General features: G+C 43.4%; 1 protein-coding gene across 1 annotated transcript in view; it reads right to left on the reverse strand.

Annotated features, from left to right (window-relative positions):
• The window catches only part of CECR2 (cat eye syndrome chromosome region, candidate 2), a gene marked incomplete at its 3' end in the record, with an annotated part of 38,932 nt that extends 23,882 nt beyond the window's left edge, over nt 1-15,050 (reverse strand). Inside the window, exon 1 of the mRNA XM_010187701.1 lies at nt 14,962-15,050. The remainder of the gene's footprint in view (nt 1-14,961) is intronic.
• Nucleotides 15,051-15,579: the final 529 nt, after the last annotated feature.

Here is a 15,579-nt window from a genome sequence, read left to right on the forward strand (position 1 = left end):
TTTTTTTTTTTAAATCCCCATGCCCAGAGGAACCAAAGCCACTTGTGCTTTTAGTTTTAAAGTCTCCAAAGTAAATCAAATCTTGGCTGGGAAACTGTAAATAAAATCAACCAAAAAAAACAAAAGCAAAAATAAACAGGGATTCAGTGAGAGAGTCCCGGTGTCAATCTGCACTTCCCACAGGCAGGGTGCCATGGCCCGAATGTGGAATTACTGTTACAGTACACTTCCCTATCTGCTCTATTGCTGCCAGTTTTGCTACGAGTTCCCCCTCTCCACTTCCCTCAAAGAAAAAAGAAAACCCTAAAAAGCCCCACACAAAGCCCCCAACCACGTGGGAGTAAATATTGGATTAAAAGAAACATTAGGGTAAGCAGTTGGAAATATTGGAGACAAAAATCTCTCAGCGATGCTCAGATACTGCTGGCACACACAAATAAGCCTTCTGAAAGTTCAGATGCCAAATAATTGCCTGGACTCACTAGCTAGAATATCTATCATGTTGACAGTTTTTTAAATCTCTTGTTTCATTTAATTTACAAAATGCAACGGAAGAGTAAATACTGGAATGCTCTTGAGCTAAAACTGCTGGGAAAACGGCAAGACTGACCTACATCTAGTCCCAGACACTATATTGTTCTGTACTTGAGATTAAAACCAAGAACCCTGCCAAAACCAGAGGATGGCAGTGAGCAAGAACAGCAATAGTCCTCCTCCACGTCCTGCCCATGAGTAGGATGCGAGAGGAACGTGGAAAACAAGACTGAGAGAGCTCAACCTTTCCCTCAGAGACTATTTAAACAGGAATATAATTACTCTCATAGCTCCTTTTACAGAGTTAGCCAGTAAGAAAAATAATAGAGGTGATACTTCTGTCCAGTAAAAGCTTTAAAAGCTGAAAAAAATTTGGATTCCCTCAGCCACCCAGCACAAGCAGTGCTTTTACAAGATTGTCAGTAATAAATGAAGAGAGACTTACTGGCCTTTTAATTCACAGCACACAAGAGAACTGGTTTTGCCTCTGTGATCCCTTTAGTGAAAAGAAACAACAACAACAACAACAAAACCAAGGTCTTATCAGAACAGACGTTTTATCATGGAATTAATTTTATGGACTGAAGATATTTCACCTTATGGGCTGGCACCTTTTAAGTTCTGCATTGGCAAAAAGGCACCAGCTTGGTGTTGAGAGTCACTCAGGTGTTAATGAGAGCATTAACTGACAGATGGCATTCAAGATATTTCTCCCCTCTCCAGTGAAGACAGCTTCTTTGCTACAGCAGAGATCAGGAAAGCTTAATTCCTAACAAGCGCACAATGCTTTGGCACAAAGGCGAGCCCTCTGGAAGGTAATGGGAAGGATTCAGGGTTTGCTGGGATGACCTCAGTCAAACATCATTAACAGGGTCAGGAGAAGCAAAGCCTATTTCAGAAGAAAAAAATAATGTAAGGGCCCCCATGATCAATCTATCGTGGCTTGTCAGAAAGAGAAAGCTTAGGCTGACCTTAGAAGCAATATGAGTTACTACTACCAGGCTGACCTTGAGCTCTCATGTAACAATAGAGACTTTTTTTTCCCCTACTGTATTAATGAGCTTTCTTATCTGAGGTGGGGGAGGAAGCCTTATGTACCAGCTTGCACTTCACCTTCAAGCAAATTACCCTACTGAGAAACTAAGCCAGGCGTGATACAGGGGAAAAAAGATACAACCTCATCCCTGGGGAGAACAAGGTTGGACAGGTATATTCCCCATTTCCTTCCAAGTCCTCTGTGTGCAGCTCACTCAGAAGGCACACAAGCCAGCAGAAAGCACATATTCCTCAGATCATGGGCCAACTTGTCATCAGGGCAATCAGACTGGCAGAGGCTCAAGGGCAACAAGCGCCTTGAAGGGTCTCTCATCAAAACACTTCACTGCAGCAAAGCAAAATGACCAAGAAGCTGGAGAGCTGGAAATCATGACCTTAAGCTTTAACATTCACATTTTGTTTCCATTTCAACCAGCAGCATCACTAACTACACCACTGGTGGGGACAGACTTCACAAATCCTAGACAGGGACAGTCTCGAGGGAAATGGTAGCTCCTGGCCACACCAAACTGGTGACAAACCTCAGCAAGGTCCAACCCTGGCAGAGCCCTTGTGATGGAGCAAACAAACACCCAGGCTCATCCTGCTTTTCAGTGCCCTCTTTGATTCGTGCCTGGAGAAAACCAGCTGGCCTACAAGGGGCTGTGAACAAAAGGAGGACAGCTGACGTTAGCAGACCCTGAATGAGACCACAAAATGGGGGGCGGGGATCAAACTGGACTGATCAAAGCTCCAGAGTAGGAGTTCCTCCTCTCAAGAGATGGAAAGATAGCAGAGGTTGCTGGAGTACTAGACCATCACAAAGGCCTGCCCCTCATCCTCCACTTCTAGCTAGGACTAGTTTTCTGAATGCAGGTGCTGCCCAAACCTCAAGTACTTCTGTAGATTATCTGTATGGCCATTCAGTGAAGGAGAGGAGAAACACCCTTGAAGAATCAGAGTGTGGACTGCACTGAGCTCTACACACGATGACCTTTGTCTTCACCTTTGCTGAACTTTCTACATTACAACTATGGTTTTTAAGAAAAAGAAAAAAAAAGCTGGTTAGCAAATGCTAAGGAACAGGAGGTCTTCCCAAAATTAGTCTGGTCTAACTCCTGGATTTGGCAGTCTGAAACATGAGTGATCAGACAGATTTCCACATCCATGAAAGACACACACAAGTTTTTTCCACACAAGTAGAGGACATTCAACACCATAGCAATTCCTGTTTCCTGTCTCTCACTTGTCCACCCATAACTTGCTTCCAGAGCTCAAGTGTGGCACTGAGTCCACCCCCAGGAATACGCTGAAGGGATGCATCAGGGTTCTGGACCTTTCCTCCAACATGATAATGAAAAGTTAGGACAGGAGGTTCGCCAGCAGAAGAGCTGTTCAATCTCGCTAAGGAAATCTAATTTACGTGGTTGGGTGCTGGGGAATCCTCTTGCCTTCCCAGCTGAACTCCTTAGGTGTTCATGTTTAGAAGAGGGTAAAAATCAGCTAAGAAAACCCAAGGCAGCTAAGAATACTCCACGTCTTCCTCCAACTCACCTTGAGCAATCTTCCATAAAATACAAACTGGGGAAGCTGGAAGGGGGCTGGCAGCTATGCTGTATCCCACAGAGAAGCAGAATAGGAACAGCTATGGAGCGAGGCAGGGTCTCTAGGGAAGCAGAGAGAATGGAGAGCTGATGTGGGCTGTCTAGTCTAATAAGGGATCACACCACAGGAGCATGTGCTGGCTTGACAGAAGCAAGTGCAGCCACTTAACCTAGGTATGACAGCTGAAGTGGGAGCATTGCTTGGCTCCCCACAAAAAAAGGGAAGCATGAAGGAAGCAGGGGAAGCTACAAGGTCACCACAACTGCCCAATCTTCAGGTAGGTTCCAGGTATGCTCATGCAGGCTTCTGCCCCCAGTCACAGCAGAAAAACTGAGCAACCAAGGAACTTTCCATCTTGGACTCTTTAGCATTACTAGACCACATGCACCAACTCTTGAATTAGATGGAGATGCCCTTTTACCTGCTGTAAGCTGCTATGTGATGCCTTCCATCCCTCTTCCCCCACACAAGGGACAGGAGGCAGCAAGTCTACTCCTCCAAAAGAAGACGCCAGCTGTAGAAACTGAACTCATCTCACACGGCAGAGTGGCAAAAGGGCATGCTCTGATCTTCCCCAGCTGCCTATGTTCCATGCTTCTCCTGTGAGTCTGCTTTTATCTAGCAACCACCATGTGCATGACACAGCTGCTGGGGGTGACTTGTTTGTTATTTTGCTGAGAAAAGGCAGAGAAGCAGCAGAGATACTGGGGTAGATACAGCACTGTCCCACATTGGCCTCTTCTGAAAAGGCTCTTCCCTTAGGCTGGCAAATGCCGGGGACAGGCAGGAGTGCTGAGATAAGTGTCTATTTGATCTTCTCTCTCCATTCACCCTGGATTTTTCACTGCTTTATGTTCACAAAATGCCAAGGCAGCTAATCAGTGCTCTGTGACCCCTGTTAATTGGGCTGTGTGAGAGAAAGGCAGCACCCGCAGGAGAAATCACACATACCTGTTACTTTGAACTGTCCTGTCATTTTCCGTCTCTCTGCTTGCAAGAGCTCCCAGCACCCGTTTGTGAGCCAGGGCTGCTCTATTTTCGTCTCCATCCCCAGGATCAGCAGGAGGGGCCACAAGTGTTTTGTGTGGTTGTTGTACCTCTAACACCTCAAGGTACAGGGAGGCAGCGAAGAGGCATGTTGTTGCTACCTCTTACATGTGAGAGGGTGAAAGTGGTTTTTTTTTGGTGAAGGAAACAATCTGAAGGTGTTGATGGGCCCTTCTTCCACCTATGCCAAGGTGCTCCTCACTACCTTTATCTGCCTATCTGTTGCTCCCCCTCTACCTCCCCACCAAAATACCAGGAAGAAAGGAACAGATGCCCAGCATCCATTTCCCTGCCTCAAGAGACCAGCAGCCTATTTGGCCAAGTAAGCCGGAGAAAGAAAGCATTTGGTGTGAAGATGGGAAGCGTTGGAGGAAAGAGGGGTTGAATATGCCAAGCCTGGTGGATTACACAGTACTTGGAGGATGAGGAAGACACATATGGTTAACAAGATGCACACTGGGTGTGGGGGCCTGCATTTGATTTTTAGGTAGGAGCAGGGGCTGCTTGCATATTTTTGTTGTTTGATTAGGGAAATGAAAAAATAGGAGCACAAACAGCAATAAAACCAAAGCAGCTAGAAACATCCCAAACAACAGCTGAAGGCATATGGTACTGAAGGAAGAGAAAGTCCTGGGGGCAAAGGGGATGAGCACACACTGCCCAGACAGAGAAAGAGAATATTAACGGGATTAAAATAAAAATTAAAACATGATGACTACCTGTTTGTTTCTCAATGCTAGCTCAACTCTTCCTTCAGACTCAGTGAGTCTCTGTACAGTCTCCATGAAGTCAAGATTTGTGCTCTCAGTGCATGGAAGGTTTTGGGGTAGTGGTATGGACAGAGAAACAGGAGCCTCCTCCCCCACTACTGCAATTTGAGTGAAAACTGATAATGACAAATCAATGAGTTGGAAAACTGGATTAATAAAGGGGCAAATAATTCTGCTGAAAGATCCTGAAGCATCGCTGTGGTGAGCAAACAGTATTGCTAAATATATTTACGAGAACATTAACTAAGGTAGCAATAGATGAACAGAAAGGATTATTTACCTTGAGTGAATACAAAGAAGAGATAATTTGAGACAGATTTAAAAATAGTTTTTTTCCTTAACTGTATCTACATAAATACAATTAAGTGTGATTATGCTATTTCCATGAGCATTGTTGGGCTTGACTCAGGATGACCATGTTCACACCAAAGGTGTGTTTAAATACACCTGCCCAGCTTTGTCAACATACTAACCCCACAGACACACTGTACTTCACCATTTATTCAATTTTACCTTTAACATGCTACCCCAAAACCATTAGTCAAAGGGCACAATAACAGATCATTTGCCTTCAGTGTGATACACAACTCATGACAACAGCAAGAGGAGATTTAAACTCCAGGAGGAGATCAGCTCTGTAATCAGCCACTAACTTGCATTTTCCTACCTACTATCATATTGAAACATGCACCACAGCTCCAGCATGGAGGAATGCAGGTGATATTGCAGCTACTTTCTTGCCTAAAAGTAGCTATTTCAGTTCCTTGAGATACGGCTGAAATTGCAAAATACTGTGCATCTGGAAATATATAGGAACCTCCAGAAAACTCCTGGTAAGACAGTCTGTCAGATATCCTGCCTGTCTGAGTGGGAAAAAGACGTGAGTGTCCATCAAACAATAAGCAGTCTCTGCTTCTTTATTGGAGGTTGCACTGGACAGTCCATCAGTCATAGAGGAGAAAAGATGCACGTCCCCAGCAGTGTCAGCCGCTCCTCTTCTGCCTTGAGGAATCAACCTGTTGAGCTGATGGAGTTCAAGAAAGATACAGTATCATTTACCAAAGCTTTACCCAGAAAGGGAGGCAGAGCTGATACTAGAACAGTGCTGATGCCATCACACATTATGTCCAAGGTGGAAAGGACCAAGCAAAGAAGTTATCTCACCCTAAGCACCTATGATAAATTAATGATAGAACTGAAAATGCCTCTCTATCACGCCTGGAGAAAGTTTGGTGCCAAGCTATGTATGTGATACTGAGGGAGATGCCTAAGTGTATGTTACCTCTTGCCATGTGATGACATGGATCTTGGCTGAGGAAGGGCCAGGAAAAATGGCTTTCATTAAGCAATTCCCTGGCATGTTAGTGAATAGCGTTGGAGACTTGAGAGCAGTTAGACTGGGAACATGAATTTTTCCTCGACAGTATGCTCAGATCCAGTGGTAAGAATCTCCTGAGACCCTGAAGTGCAGTTTTCTGTTTGGCTCAAAATACGAAAATGAGTGACAGACACTGGAAGAGGCAGAATGACAGGGGGTGGAAGAGAGGTCCAGAGTCTCAGAGCCAACACCTCTGTGTGTACTGAAGACACTGGAGCATATGCTGGTATCGAAGGACAGGAAGATAACAGTGACAAGATGTCATGATGATCAGTACTGATGTTGGTAGTACCGGTGAACAAGATAGAGATGCAGAGCAGGAGAGCCAGCTGAAGGAGGAATACACTGATCCACAGGGCACAGCTGGTCCCCTGGTGAAGCATAAGATCATCAAGAGAAGACTAAGCAATACTGATGCCAAAGTGAAGATTTTACAGGCACATCAGCAGGCTTGATGACACTGACAGACTTAGCAGTACCATCAAATTGTCACTTTTTGGATGCAAGGGAAAAGCAAAAAACCTAGGTTCTCCTCAGAGCACATGCTCACGAGGCAATAAAACTGAGACACAGCAGTTCCTGGAGTCAGATTTTGGGCTCAAGGAGCAGTTTCTGGGCCTCAAAACAAAACCGTCTGACCTGGACATTTCTGAGCACAACTTAACAACGGGAGATACCTTTCACCCCCTACACATAGGAGGCCAGATTTTTGTCAGCCTTGTAAAGGAAGTCAGACAAAGGCAGAGAGGTTCCTAGTTGGGGTGAAATGCTGATCTTGAAAGGCCCTGGCCAGCAGGTGAAACTCCTCCAGTCCCTGCATGGATGGATGCCTCCCAGCACCCCTCAGGAATTCACACTGCTGCATTCCTCTCTGCACAGTTCTTCCCCAGGGCTTATCAGACACAGGATGGGAATCACTTACAGGCACAAGGATCCCACAGCCAGGACAGCATTTGAAGCCTGGAGGCTTCTGCATTGCTTCTGTGTCAAGTACCTTCAGCTTTGAATAACAAAAGGCAATCTCATTAAGGATCAAAAAGGAAAACAAAAGGAACCAGCATTGGAACTATTTATTAACTAACCCAAGGACTGGTTACAGGCTGTTAGACACAATAAAGAGAGACAGAGAAGGATCTAGGTACTCAAGAGGGAAATGAGTGCCTTGGAGGAAGCCAACCTGTCAATCAGTGGCGGGGATTTGGGTAACACTGGTGTGTGGTGAGAGGCTTGGTAAGATGCAGGATGCAGGCTGCTGCTTGGAAGGGTCCTGCTAAGGGAGACTTTGGTTCATGCACACTGGGTGCACAGCCAGCGCATACTGATCTGACCTGGAAAAGATGTGCAGGTGGGGATGTTGATGGCCACACAGACCAAATGAAGTGTGAGAAACGCTATACTCTGTGCTCTTGCCACATGCTGTCTCCATGTGCACACTTTGACTCTTAAGGCGTGCAAGATTTTCCCCCTTGTTTTATGTCTTATTCTGTGTGACCTTGATGTCAAACCACACAGTGTACGCTAAAAAACAGCCACTCCGGACGTGATGAAATGAAGATCAAACCATAGCATTTCTATCTCAGGAGGGATGAACATAGCTGTCTGGGTGGTCCAGAATAAATGAACATGGCTAGAGCCCAACTTTCACCTTGTGAACTGACCTGGTAAGACAGGAATGGCTTTAGTTGGCTTTCCCTTCTCCCATCTTCACCTGCATCTAACCAGGCTTCAACAAGTGCTTGCCAATTTTCTCACACACGCTTCTTTCTTTCTTCTACTGTTATTCGATGGAAGCAGGTCAACCCTTGGGAGGTGGAGCCGATTAACTTATGAAAACCCCAAATACATCTCCTACATTCTGAAAAAGCAAATAGGAATGAGGCTTACTGTGCTCCACATTCAGACTGGAAGAGGATCATTACTTACTATTCATTCCTGGATCCTTGAAGAACAAGTGAAGCCAGCTTAATGCTGCATCGTTCATTCCTAGTGCCCATCAAGAGCAAGCACGCTCCCAATTCATAGCCATAAGGAAACACAAAAGTATTGCTGCACCATGAGCTCTGCCGATTGCTCAGGGGCTGCACAGAGGACCTTAGGGTATTACAGTGATGATGACCACTGCGGGGAAGAAACTACAGTTATTGTCTTGATGATGATGGCGAAATTGGAGACGTGCACGTATGATGGCACAAATACACATGAAGAAAGCCTTTCATGTGCCTTGCTGCTCACAGAAAAATATGCTTAATGTCAGAAAAGAGAGTCCCTTCCCAAGCAAAAAATACCTAGCGTGGGGTTGCCTTGAAGCAAACAAGCTTAGCAAATTCATTACTTAAAACCAGCACCACATATTACAAGTTTCTGTGGACAATGGATAAAAGCAAGTTTTTACAGATAAAGAAATGGGCCTAAAGAAGTCCTCTTCCATTCACTTCAGAACAGGTTTTTCCTCTTGTTTTCTCTAAAGCTTAAACCACTACACTGGCTGAGCTAGAAAGAAACTGAGGAAGGATGGAAGGTAAAATGAGAGAAAAATTGAAAGTATAGGTGACCTAGAACAGAGACTGACATGACAGACCAAATTACCACAGTGGCTAAGCAGTTGTCCAGCAGCCATCCCAGTTGTTCGTCAAGCTCACTGAGGATAAAAAGCTCCAAGAAAATAATTTCAAAACTTCTCCAATATTCACTGCTGGACTAAAGATCGGTTCCTGAACCTGGCTGAGGTGCTGGGAAATTACCTGCAAAATCAACTGCGCTGAAGCAAAAATCCTGCACGAGTGGTTTGGAGCATCACTACCTTGAAATGCAAGTCTCAAAAATGAGGGCAAAGGTTTCATGTGGAGAGAACTTCCACATCCTGTCCCTCTCTCTCTATCATTCTTTGTTGTCTTCCTTCAAAGGAGATGTTTTCACTTGCCTTCTCAATTTCTTTCATCATTACTTTCTTCCTCCTCTCCAGAGTACTTGGTTTGCAACATCAAGAACTTAAAAATACAGCTGTCCATTTCATATTTCAAACTCTGACACTGGCATGATGACATTCATTGCCGTTCCCAAGACCCTTCACTGACTGTTCTCTATTCATCCTTTTAAGTTTAGCCACCTATTCCTCCCTGTCAATGTTTTGCACAGCTCCCTCTCCCCAGCTACCCCATCTCTTTGTCTCTCATCCATCTGCCCTGACAAGAACAGCATGGCTTTCACGCTCCTTTTCTTCCACCATTTTCAGTCCTTATTCTCCACCACATCTATGGAGCAGCACTCCCAAAACGTGCTACCAACTTTTCTTCAAATTCTTCTTCAAAGAGTCATTTTATCCATCTGAGAATCAAAGACATTTACTTAGCTTTATTTATACTTGAACTCTATAATTTTATTCCACTGTGCTTCTCATTAATTTCTGAATGACTGTGTTATTTTACCGCTGTAATCTCATCCTTCCTTTCCTAACACCTGCCAGCTGCCTCATTTTCACTTTTTACCCTTTAAAAGGCTCACCTTGCATGGCTTGTCTATTATTATAATAAATATTAATATTAGATTCAAGATGAGCAAAGTAGCCACTTCATCTCCCTTGCCCTCTTCATGGTGTCTCCTGCGCTGAAGATGTTGGGTCGATTTCAGAGGCCATTCACCAATCTCCATGATGTATGCACGGCAGCACTTGTTTAAAACTCAGACTATAAATAATGCTGATCTTGTTGATATTCACTTGGCATTCATTAATATGATTTGGAGTCAGTGAGGTGCTTTGTGGCTGGGTCATGAAAACAGTTGTTATAATCAAGGTCGCTGGCATAACCGCAAGAGCCAGCTGTTAAAACTCTTTCTAAAAGGTGGTGGTCCCCACCACCTCAGTCTGCTGTGACTGAGCTCAGGCTGGCCACCAGTCCTTAAAGGACGCAGCTCATGTAGTCACGTGCAGAAGGGCAGTTGCAAGATGTTAAGTGTTTTTTTTTGAGGGCACCTTTACAAAAAAATGAGACCTGGGGTAACCCCCAAAGTAGCCTGTAAAGATAGTCCACATAGAAGAATAGACAAGGATGGACAAAAATGAAAAAGCAGAAGCAGAAAGTTAAACACTCAGAGCTATGAAACACAGTCCTCAGAAATCGGCATTGTACCCTGACTTCCGATTATCTCTTTTGGATGAAAGCTCAAGTAACTGATTACAGAACAAGCATTAGAAAATAAGCAGAAGAGAGGCAGTACTCTTGACTGGCAATTCAACAAGTACGGAACATAGCTCTTCAGATGCCATACTGGGAGTATTTCTCAATGCTACCACTAATGGTATAAAAGAAATAATTAAGACAGTTGCATGGGAGGGAAGAGGAGTTAAGGAATATCCTCTTATTATCCATATTAGAACAAACCAGGTGCAAACTACAAGCCTAAGACTCCAAGGTTAGTTTACAGATCCAGAAAGAACTTAAGGTGAGTGCAACACAGATGAACCACTTGGGGGAAAAAAAAATCCAATGCATCAAGAAATAACAAGGAAAAAAATAACTGAGGCTCCTAAGGAGGCAAATGCTGCCTGTGGCACCACAGAAGTCAATTAGAGAGTTTTCAGCTACAGTGATGGACCAACCTCCTGAGGTATAAGAAAATAATAATAAATTAAAAATCTCATGGGGCATGGGGCAATAACAGAGATACTGTTTTTGTTCATCCTCACTTTCTGGTACCTCTGTCCATGTTGAAAAAATAAAAAATAGAACATGTTATAAGAAAAAGTATTTTACAATGTTTTTCAAGAGACAAAAGCAGCATACGAAATGTCTCCCACTGAGAAATATGATAAAGTCATTAAAACTTCTTCTGCCATCACATCAGACAAATAGCAAAAACGCAGTAACAGAGTACTGAAGAATGAGTTTCACCCAAAGAAAAGCTGAACAGCGGGAGCTTTTCTGGATTTATTTTAGTCGAGTGTACACATCCATGTCACACCATCACTTCTTACTTAAAAACAGCTGCAGAAGGCTCCTGCTGCGGCTGTTGCCGTTAGCTGAAGCTCTGATCTTCCTGTCTTGATAAAAGTCATCAAGGCACATTTCCTGCTGGAAGTAAAGTGGCAGCCCCTAGGGACTCTGCAGCTGCCCAATTTATATCAGAGAGAATCTGAAGCAAGCACCAGTACTTTTTTCAAACAGCTTAATTTTTATTTATTTATTTTTTCTATATACCCCAAATCCTATTAAGAGTTTTCCCCCTCGTCACTCCCTACTTTCCAGGCAGTTGCATTTTGATACAATTAAAAGAGAACATAGACATTTCAAGGCCTATGCACAAAACCTAGGGGCAGGAAAAGTGTATGGGTAAACTCAGTGGCATCAAACCAAACCATGCCTTATAGCATAAAACTGAACTGAGAGATGAAACAAAAAGCTTCAAAGATACTAGTTATTGCATCATTAGTAGTTTAGAGATGGTATATGGATGCTATGAAAGGTATCTATAAAACAACACAAGCTGTATTTTTTATTTTCTGTATATTCACAGAAGTATTTCAGGTGAAACTGGAGAGCAACAAGGAAACTGTCCTGGTCAAGTGCTCTCAAAGCACCTGGTGCCAGGCAAGGGCAGCAACGAGATCATTGCTAAAGGTGCTAGAAGCCAGAAACACAAGCTACCATCTTTTTTGTTTTGTACTTCTGCAGCGCTCAACATGGCAAGGACCAGGTCGATGAAGACTGCTCCTAACAGCTATGAAAGGTTATGATAAATAAAAGTTTGAGAAGATCATGTGGCATCCCATTAAGTAGCCTGACACCCATAACTCAAAGAAAGTCTTAAGTTACCAGACATTCAACACTCCTTAACCATCAAACCGGGTAAAAACCAGTTTCTTTCTTGTATGTAATTCTTTAAAAAAAAAAAGCCTGTTATAAAGAATATCAAAACCAAGACAAAGTTGCTTTACTTCAAAACTAAGAATCACAGAACCCTACAAAAGTATTCATCTATTTTTTACAAAGAATAAAAAGCAAATCAAACTACAGCATGTTAAATTGTGCATAAGAACGGCTCTCAGCTAGGTTTCACTTCCAAAATTACTTGAGAGCACATTATAATTAGCAAAGGTATGTGACAGTTTTATACCCCTCTATGATGCATGATTAAAGCCAGGCAGCCCAGCTCTGCCGCAAGTTCTGCACGCCGTCAAAACAGATGTGACAAGAACTACAAGCTGCTCTCAGGCAGACCGCGAGAAAGCATAAGCAGATAACATTTTGGCTATCAAAGAGGTAAGACATGATGCAAAACTAATTAAAACCCAAAATCCCTTGGAGAGGTAGGTAAACTATGTTTTATATGAAGCATCTCATTCTTGCACTGCAGTGCTCCTGCCCAAGAACAAGGATGAGAACCAGCTCATACATTCATTTTGGATAAATATTCCTTGGCTGGTTTGTAAGCTCAAAAGAAACAGTGGGGTAAGTTTGTTTTGGAGAAGTGTATCCAAGTCATCATTTTTATTCTTCTTTATCTAGAGATTTCCATGTTTAGACTATGTCTTAATGCTTCTCCCTTTGTGATACCCCTCTGCATACAGCACCTCTCCCTCTATTTTCAGGTAGCCTCCCCTATTGCTTCCTCTGTGGTGCTTCAGAGCCCACCTCCCCAACATCCCAGTGGCCCCAGGCAGTTTTTCTGGTATATTCCTTCAGCCATTTTCACCGTGCTGCTCCTGCTGTGCTCTTTTCCCCATCTCTTCTGCAGAAATTACTTTTCTCCTTATTCCCCGGCCCATAATATAGTCCCCTTCTACAGGAGGTGCTGTAGAAAGGATGCAGCTGGTTTCTCCTTCAGGCACCTCATGCTTTCCCTAACACAACCATTTGGATGCGGTGCAAGTTCTCACAACTTCACCCTGTGACTTTGCACTCCTCCATTTCCTATGGCATTTCTCCTACATGGATAAACACACAGCAGCAGCTACATAGATAACTACCTACGCCACATATGTACCTTGAGACTAGGTGGCGCAAACCCACAGTTGGGTTACCAGCTCTTCCTTCTGCCATGACATTACTTCCTTGCAGCTTTTGCATCTCAGAGTTAACTAAAGCTGTATTCACACAGGAACAAACTGGGATCTACAGGCAATACTGAATTGTTAAGCTGCCAGGTGAGTTGTGTAGCTGTACCTGAGTGTACACACACGTGTATATGTGTAACCTTCCCTAGAAAGACAGACAACTTGCTAATGCCCAACGACTCACCCATGATTCATCCCTGACTTTTGCTAGTTAAAGCAGCAGAGAAAGGGGAGGCAATTAAACAGTGAAGTTGCTAAGTGGACACACTTAGATCTGGAGAATTTAGGAAAACCTCACAATGTGGAATTTATGACATTTATCACAGACAAGTCTTACACTGCTCCTACAAAGGTGAGCTGGTTAAGGTGCACTTAAGCCACTACTTTCTGGTATGAAGAAATAAACTTGCTGTGTGTTTATAAGCAAGATCATATCGCTCTGTGGCTATTCTGATGAAGGAGGTACACATGACTGCAGTTTCTTTACAATCAAGCTTCTCAACACTTCAGTTTCATTTGGAGACAGTAAATGCAGTGCAGCTGCCTGGTTCAGGTTCTGATACCCACTTATGCTGAATGTCAACCCAGCAATGCAAGAGAATTTACTCACATGGCAAATATATATATTAAAAAATATACTATGTACATTTTGTTGAACATAATCAGTTAGTTAGAAATAGAGCTCTCAATGCAAGCACCTATGGTTATGCCTATGCACCAGCCTAAGACTGCACAACAGGGGAATCTTAGGGAGCAGGATTGCTTAACACCCCTTCTGAGCAGCTACAAGTGTTACCAAGCCATCTTTGTCTCCACAATTATGCTTTACTATTAACATGACTCACAGAAGAACAAATAAAACACACTGCAACAAGCCTTCATTATCACTGGGAGCACATTTCAATGCGTGAGCAGTGATCCTCCAAAAAATTATGTTCTACAGATGTATCCTTTTGGGACACTACTTTGGTGGACACTAAGCAAGCACCTCTGGATGTCAAAACATTAAGAAAATGCTTCAGATCACTTCCCAACATCCTGCAACTGAACAGAGACCAATGCTCTGCTTATTTCCAAGAAAATAATTGCAATTGTCCTTCTATAAAGCAATAAGAACTTCCATGCAAGTGAGGTGGCTGCAGAGCAGTAAGTTTTATCCTATGCAATACATCTAAAATCTTGAAATTGCATGTGATGATTTGAAGACTTACTGTGATATTACTAATTTGACCAGAGTGCAGAGCACTAAACAGCAGATGTGAATGTTCACTGTGTATGCTAGTGCTACAGCAGAGCATCAAACACATTTGCATGGGATCTGAACAAAGAAATGTACTTAACAACAGGTCTGTAAAATGAAAAACCTGCAACTCAACCCAAGAAGGGCTGGAATTCCCTTCCACTTGGTGAAGCATCTGGCCTGATCACTGGTGGCTGCTGATCACTGCCATGTCATCACTCTAAAGCCGTGAAACATCCCTGCGACCGCATTAATTATCTCCCCTTGCAAAGCGCTTAAGCCATAGAGTGAGGTTACTCACGTGATGTCTCTGCGCTGATAGCAACCTTGAAGAAGGCAGGCGATCAGGTCACTGATAAACTCCACATCATCCCTGTGAAGAGCAGCTTCCAGTTCCTAATGAGCAGAAAGGAGAGAAATAAAATTCCAACCATCAAACTAATTCCTTAAAATTTAAAGGCTAGCTGATCAGGACCAAAAAAGACCCAAGTGGCCTCAAGTACATGTACAGCAGCAGAGCATATACTGGGTAAGCCAACCTTCCCCATCATTAAAAACACTGCTACTACTACCTCTTCATTGCAAGAGTTTATGGGAAGACTTTGAAAGGCTTTTACCAAATGTCACTCTTCAGCCAGAAGACTAATGCTTTTGTCTGCAAACAGAAATATAGGGTTCAGTGAGGCTGAGATACTTCAGCTTAATAAGAAACCTATGCTTTCTCCCATGTTCAGCTGATGGGCAAGAATCAACAATTTCATTCTCCTGCTTTGCTTTCCACTCACTAAGGCTGTGAGTTCATTTAAAAGATGTGCTCAGAAAGCATGGCCCTAAAAGCCACTTACACAGAGAAGTAGCAGTTTCAGATGGATAGCCAGAAATGGCTGAGAGCTAGCAAGCAAATGCCCCAAAGAAAAGC

This window comes from Mesitornis unicolor, unplaced genomic scaffold (assembly GCF_000695765.1).
Source record: "Mesitornis unicolor isolate BGI_N332 unplaced genomic scaffold, ASM69576v1 scaffold45640, whole genome shotgun sequence".
NCBI lineage: Eukaryota > Metazoa > Chordata > Aves > Mesitornithiformes > Mesitornithidae > Mesitornis > Mesitornis unicolor.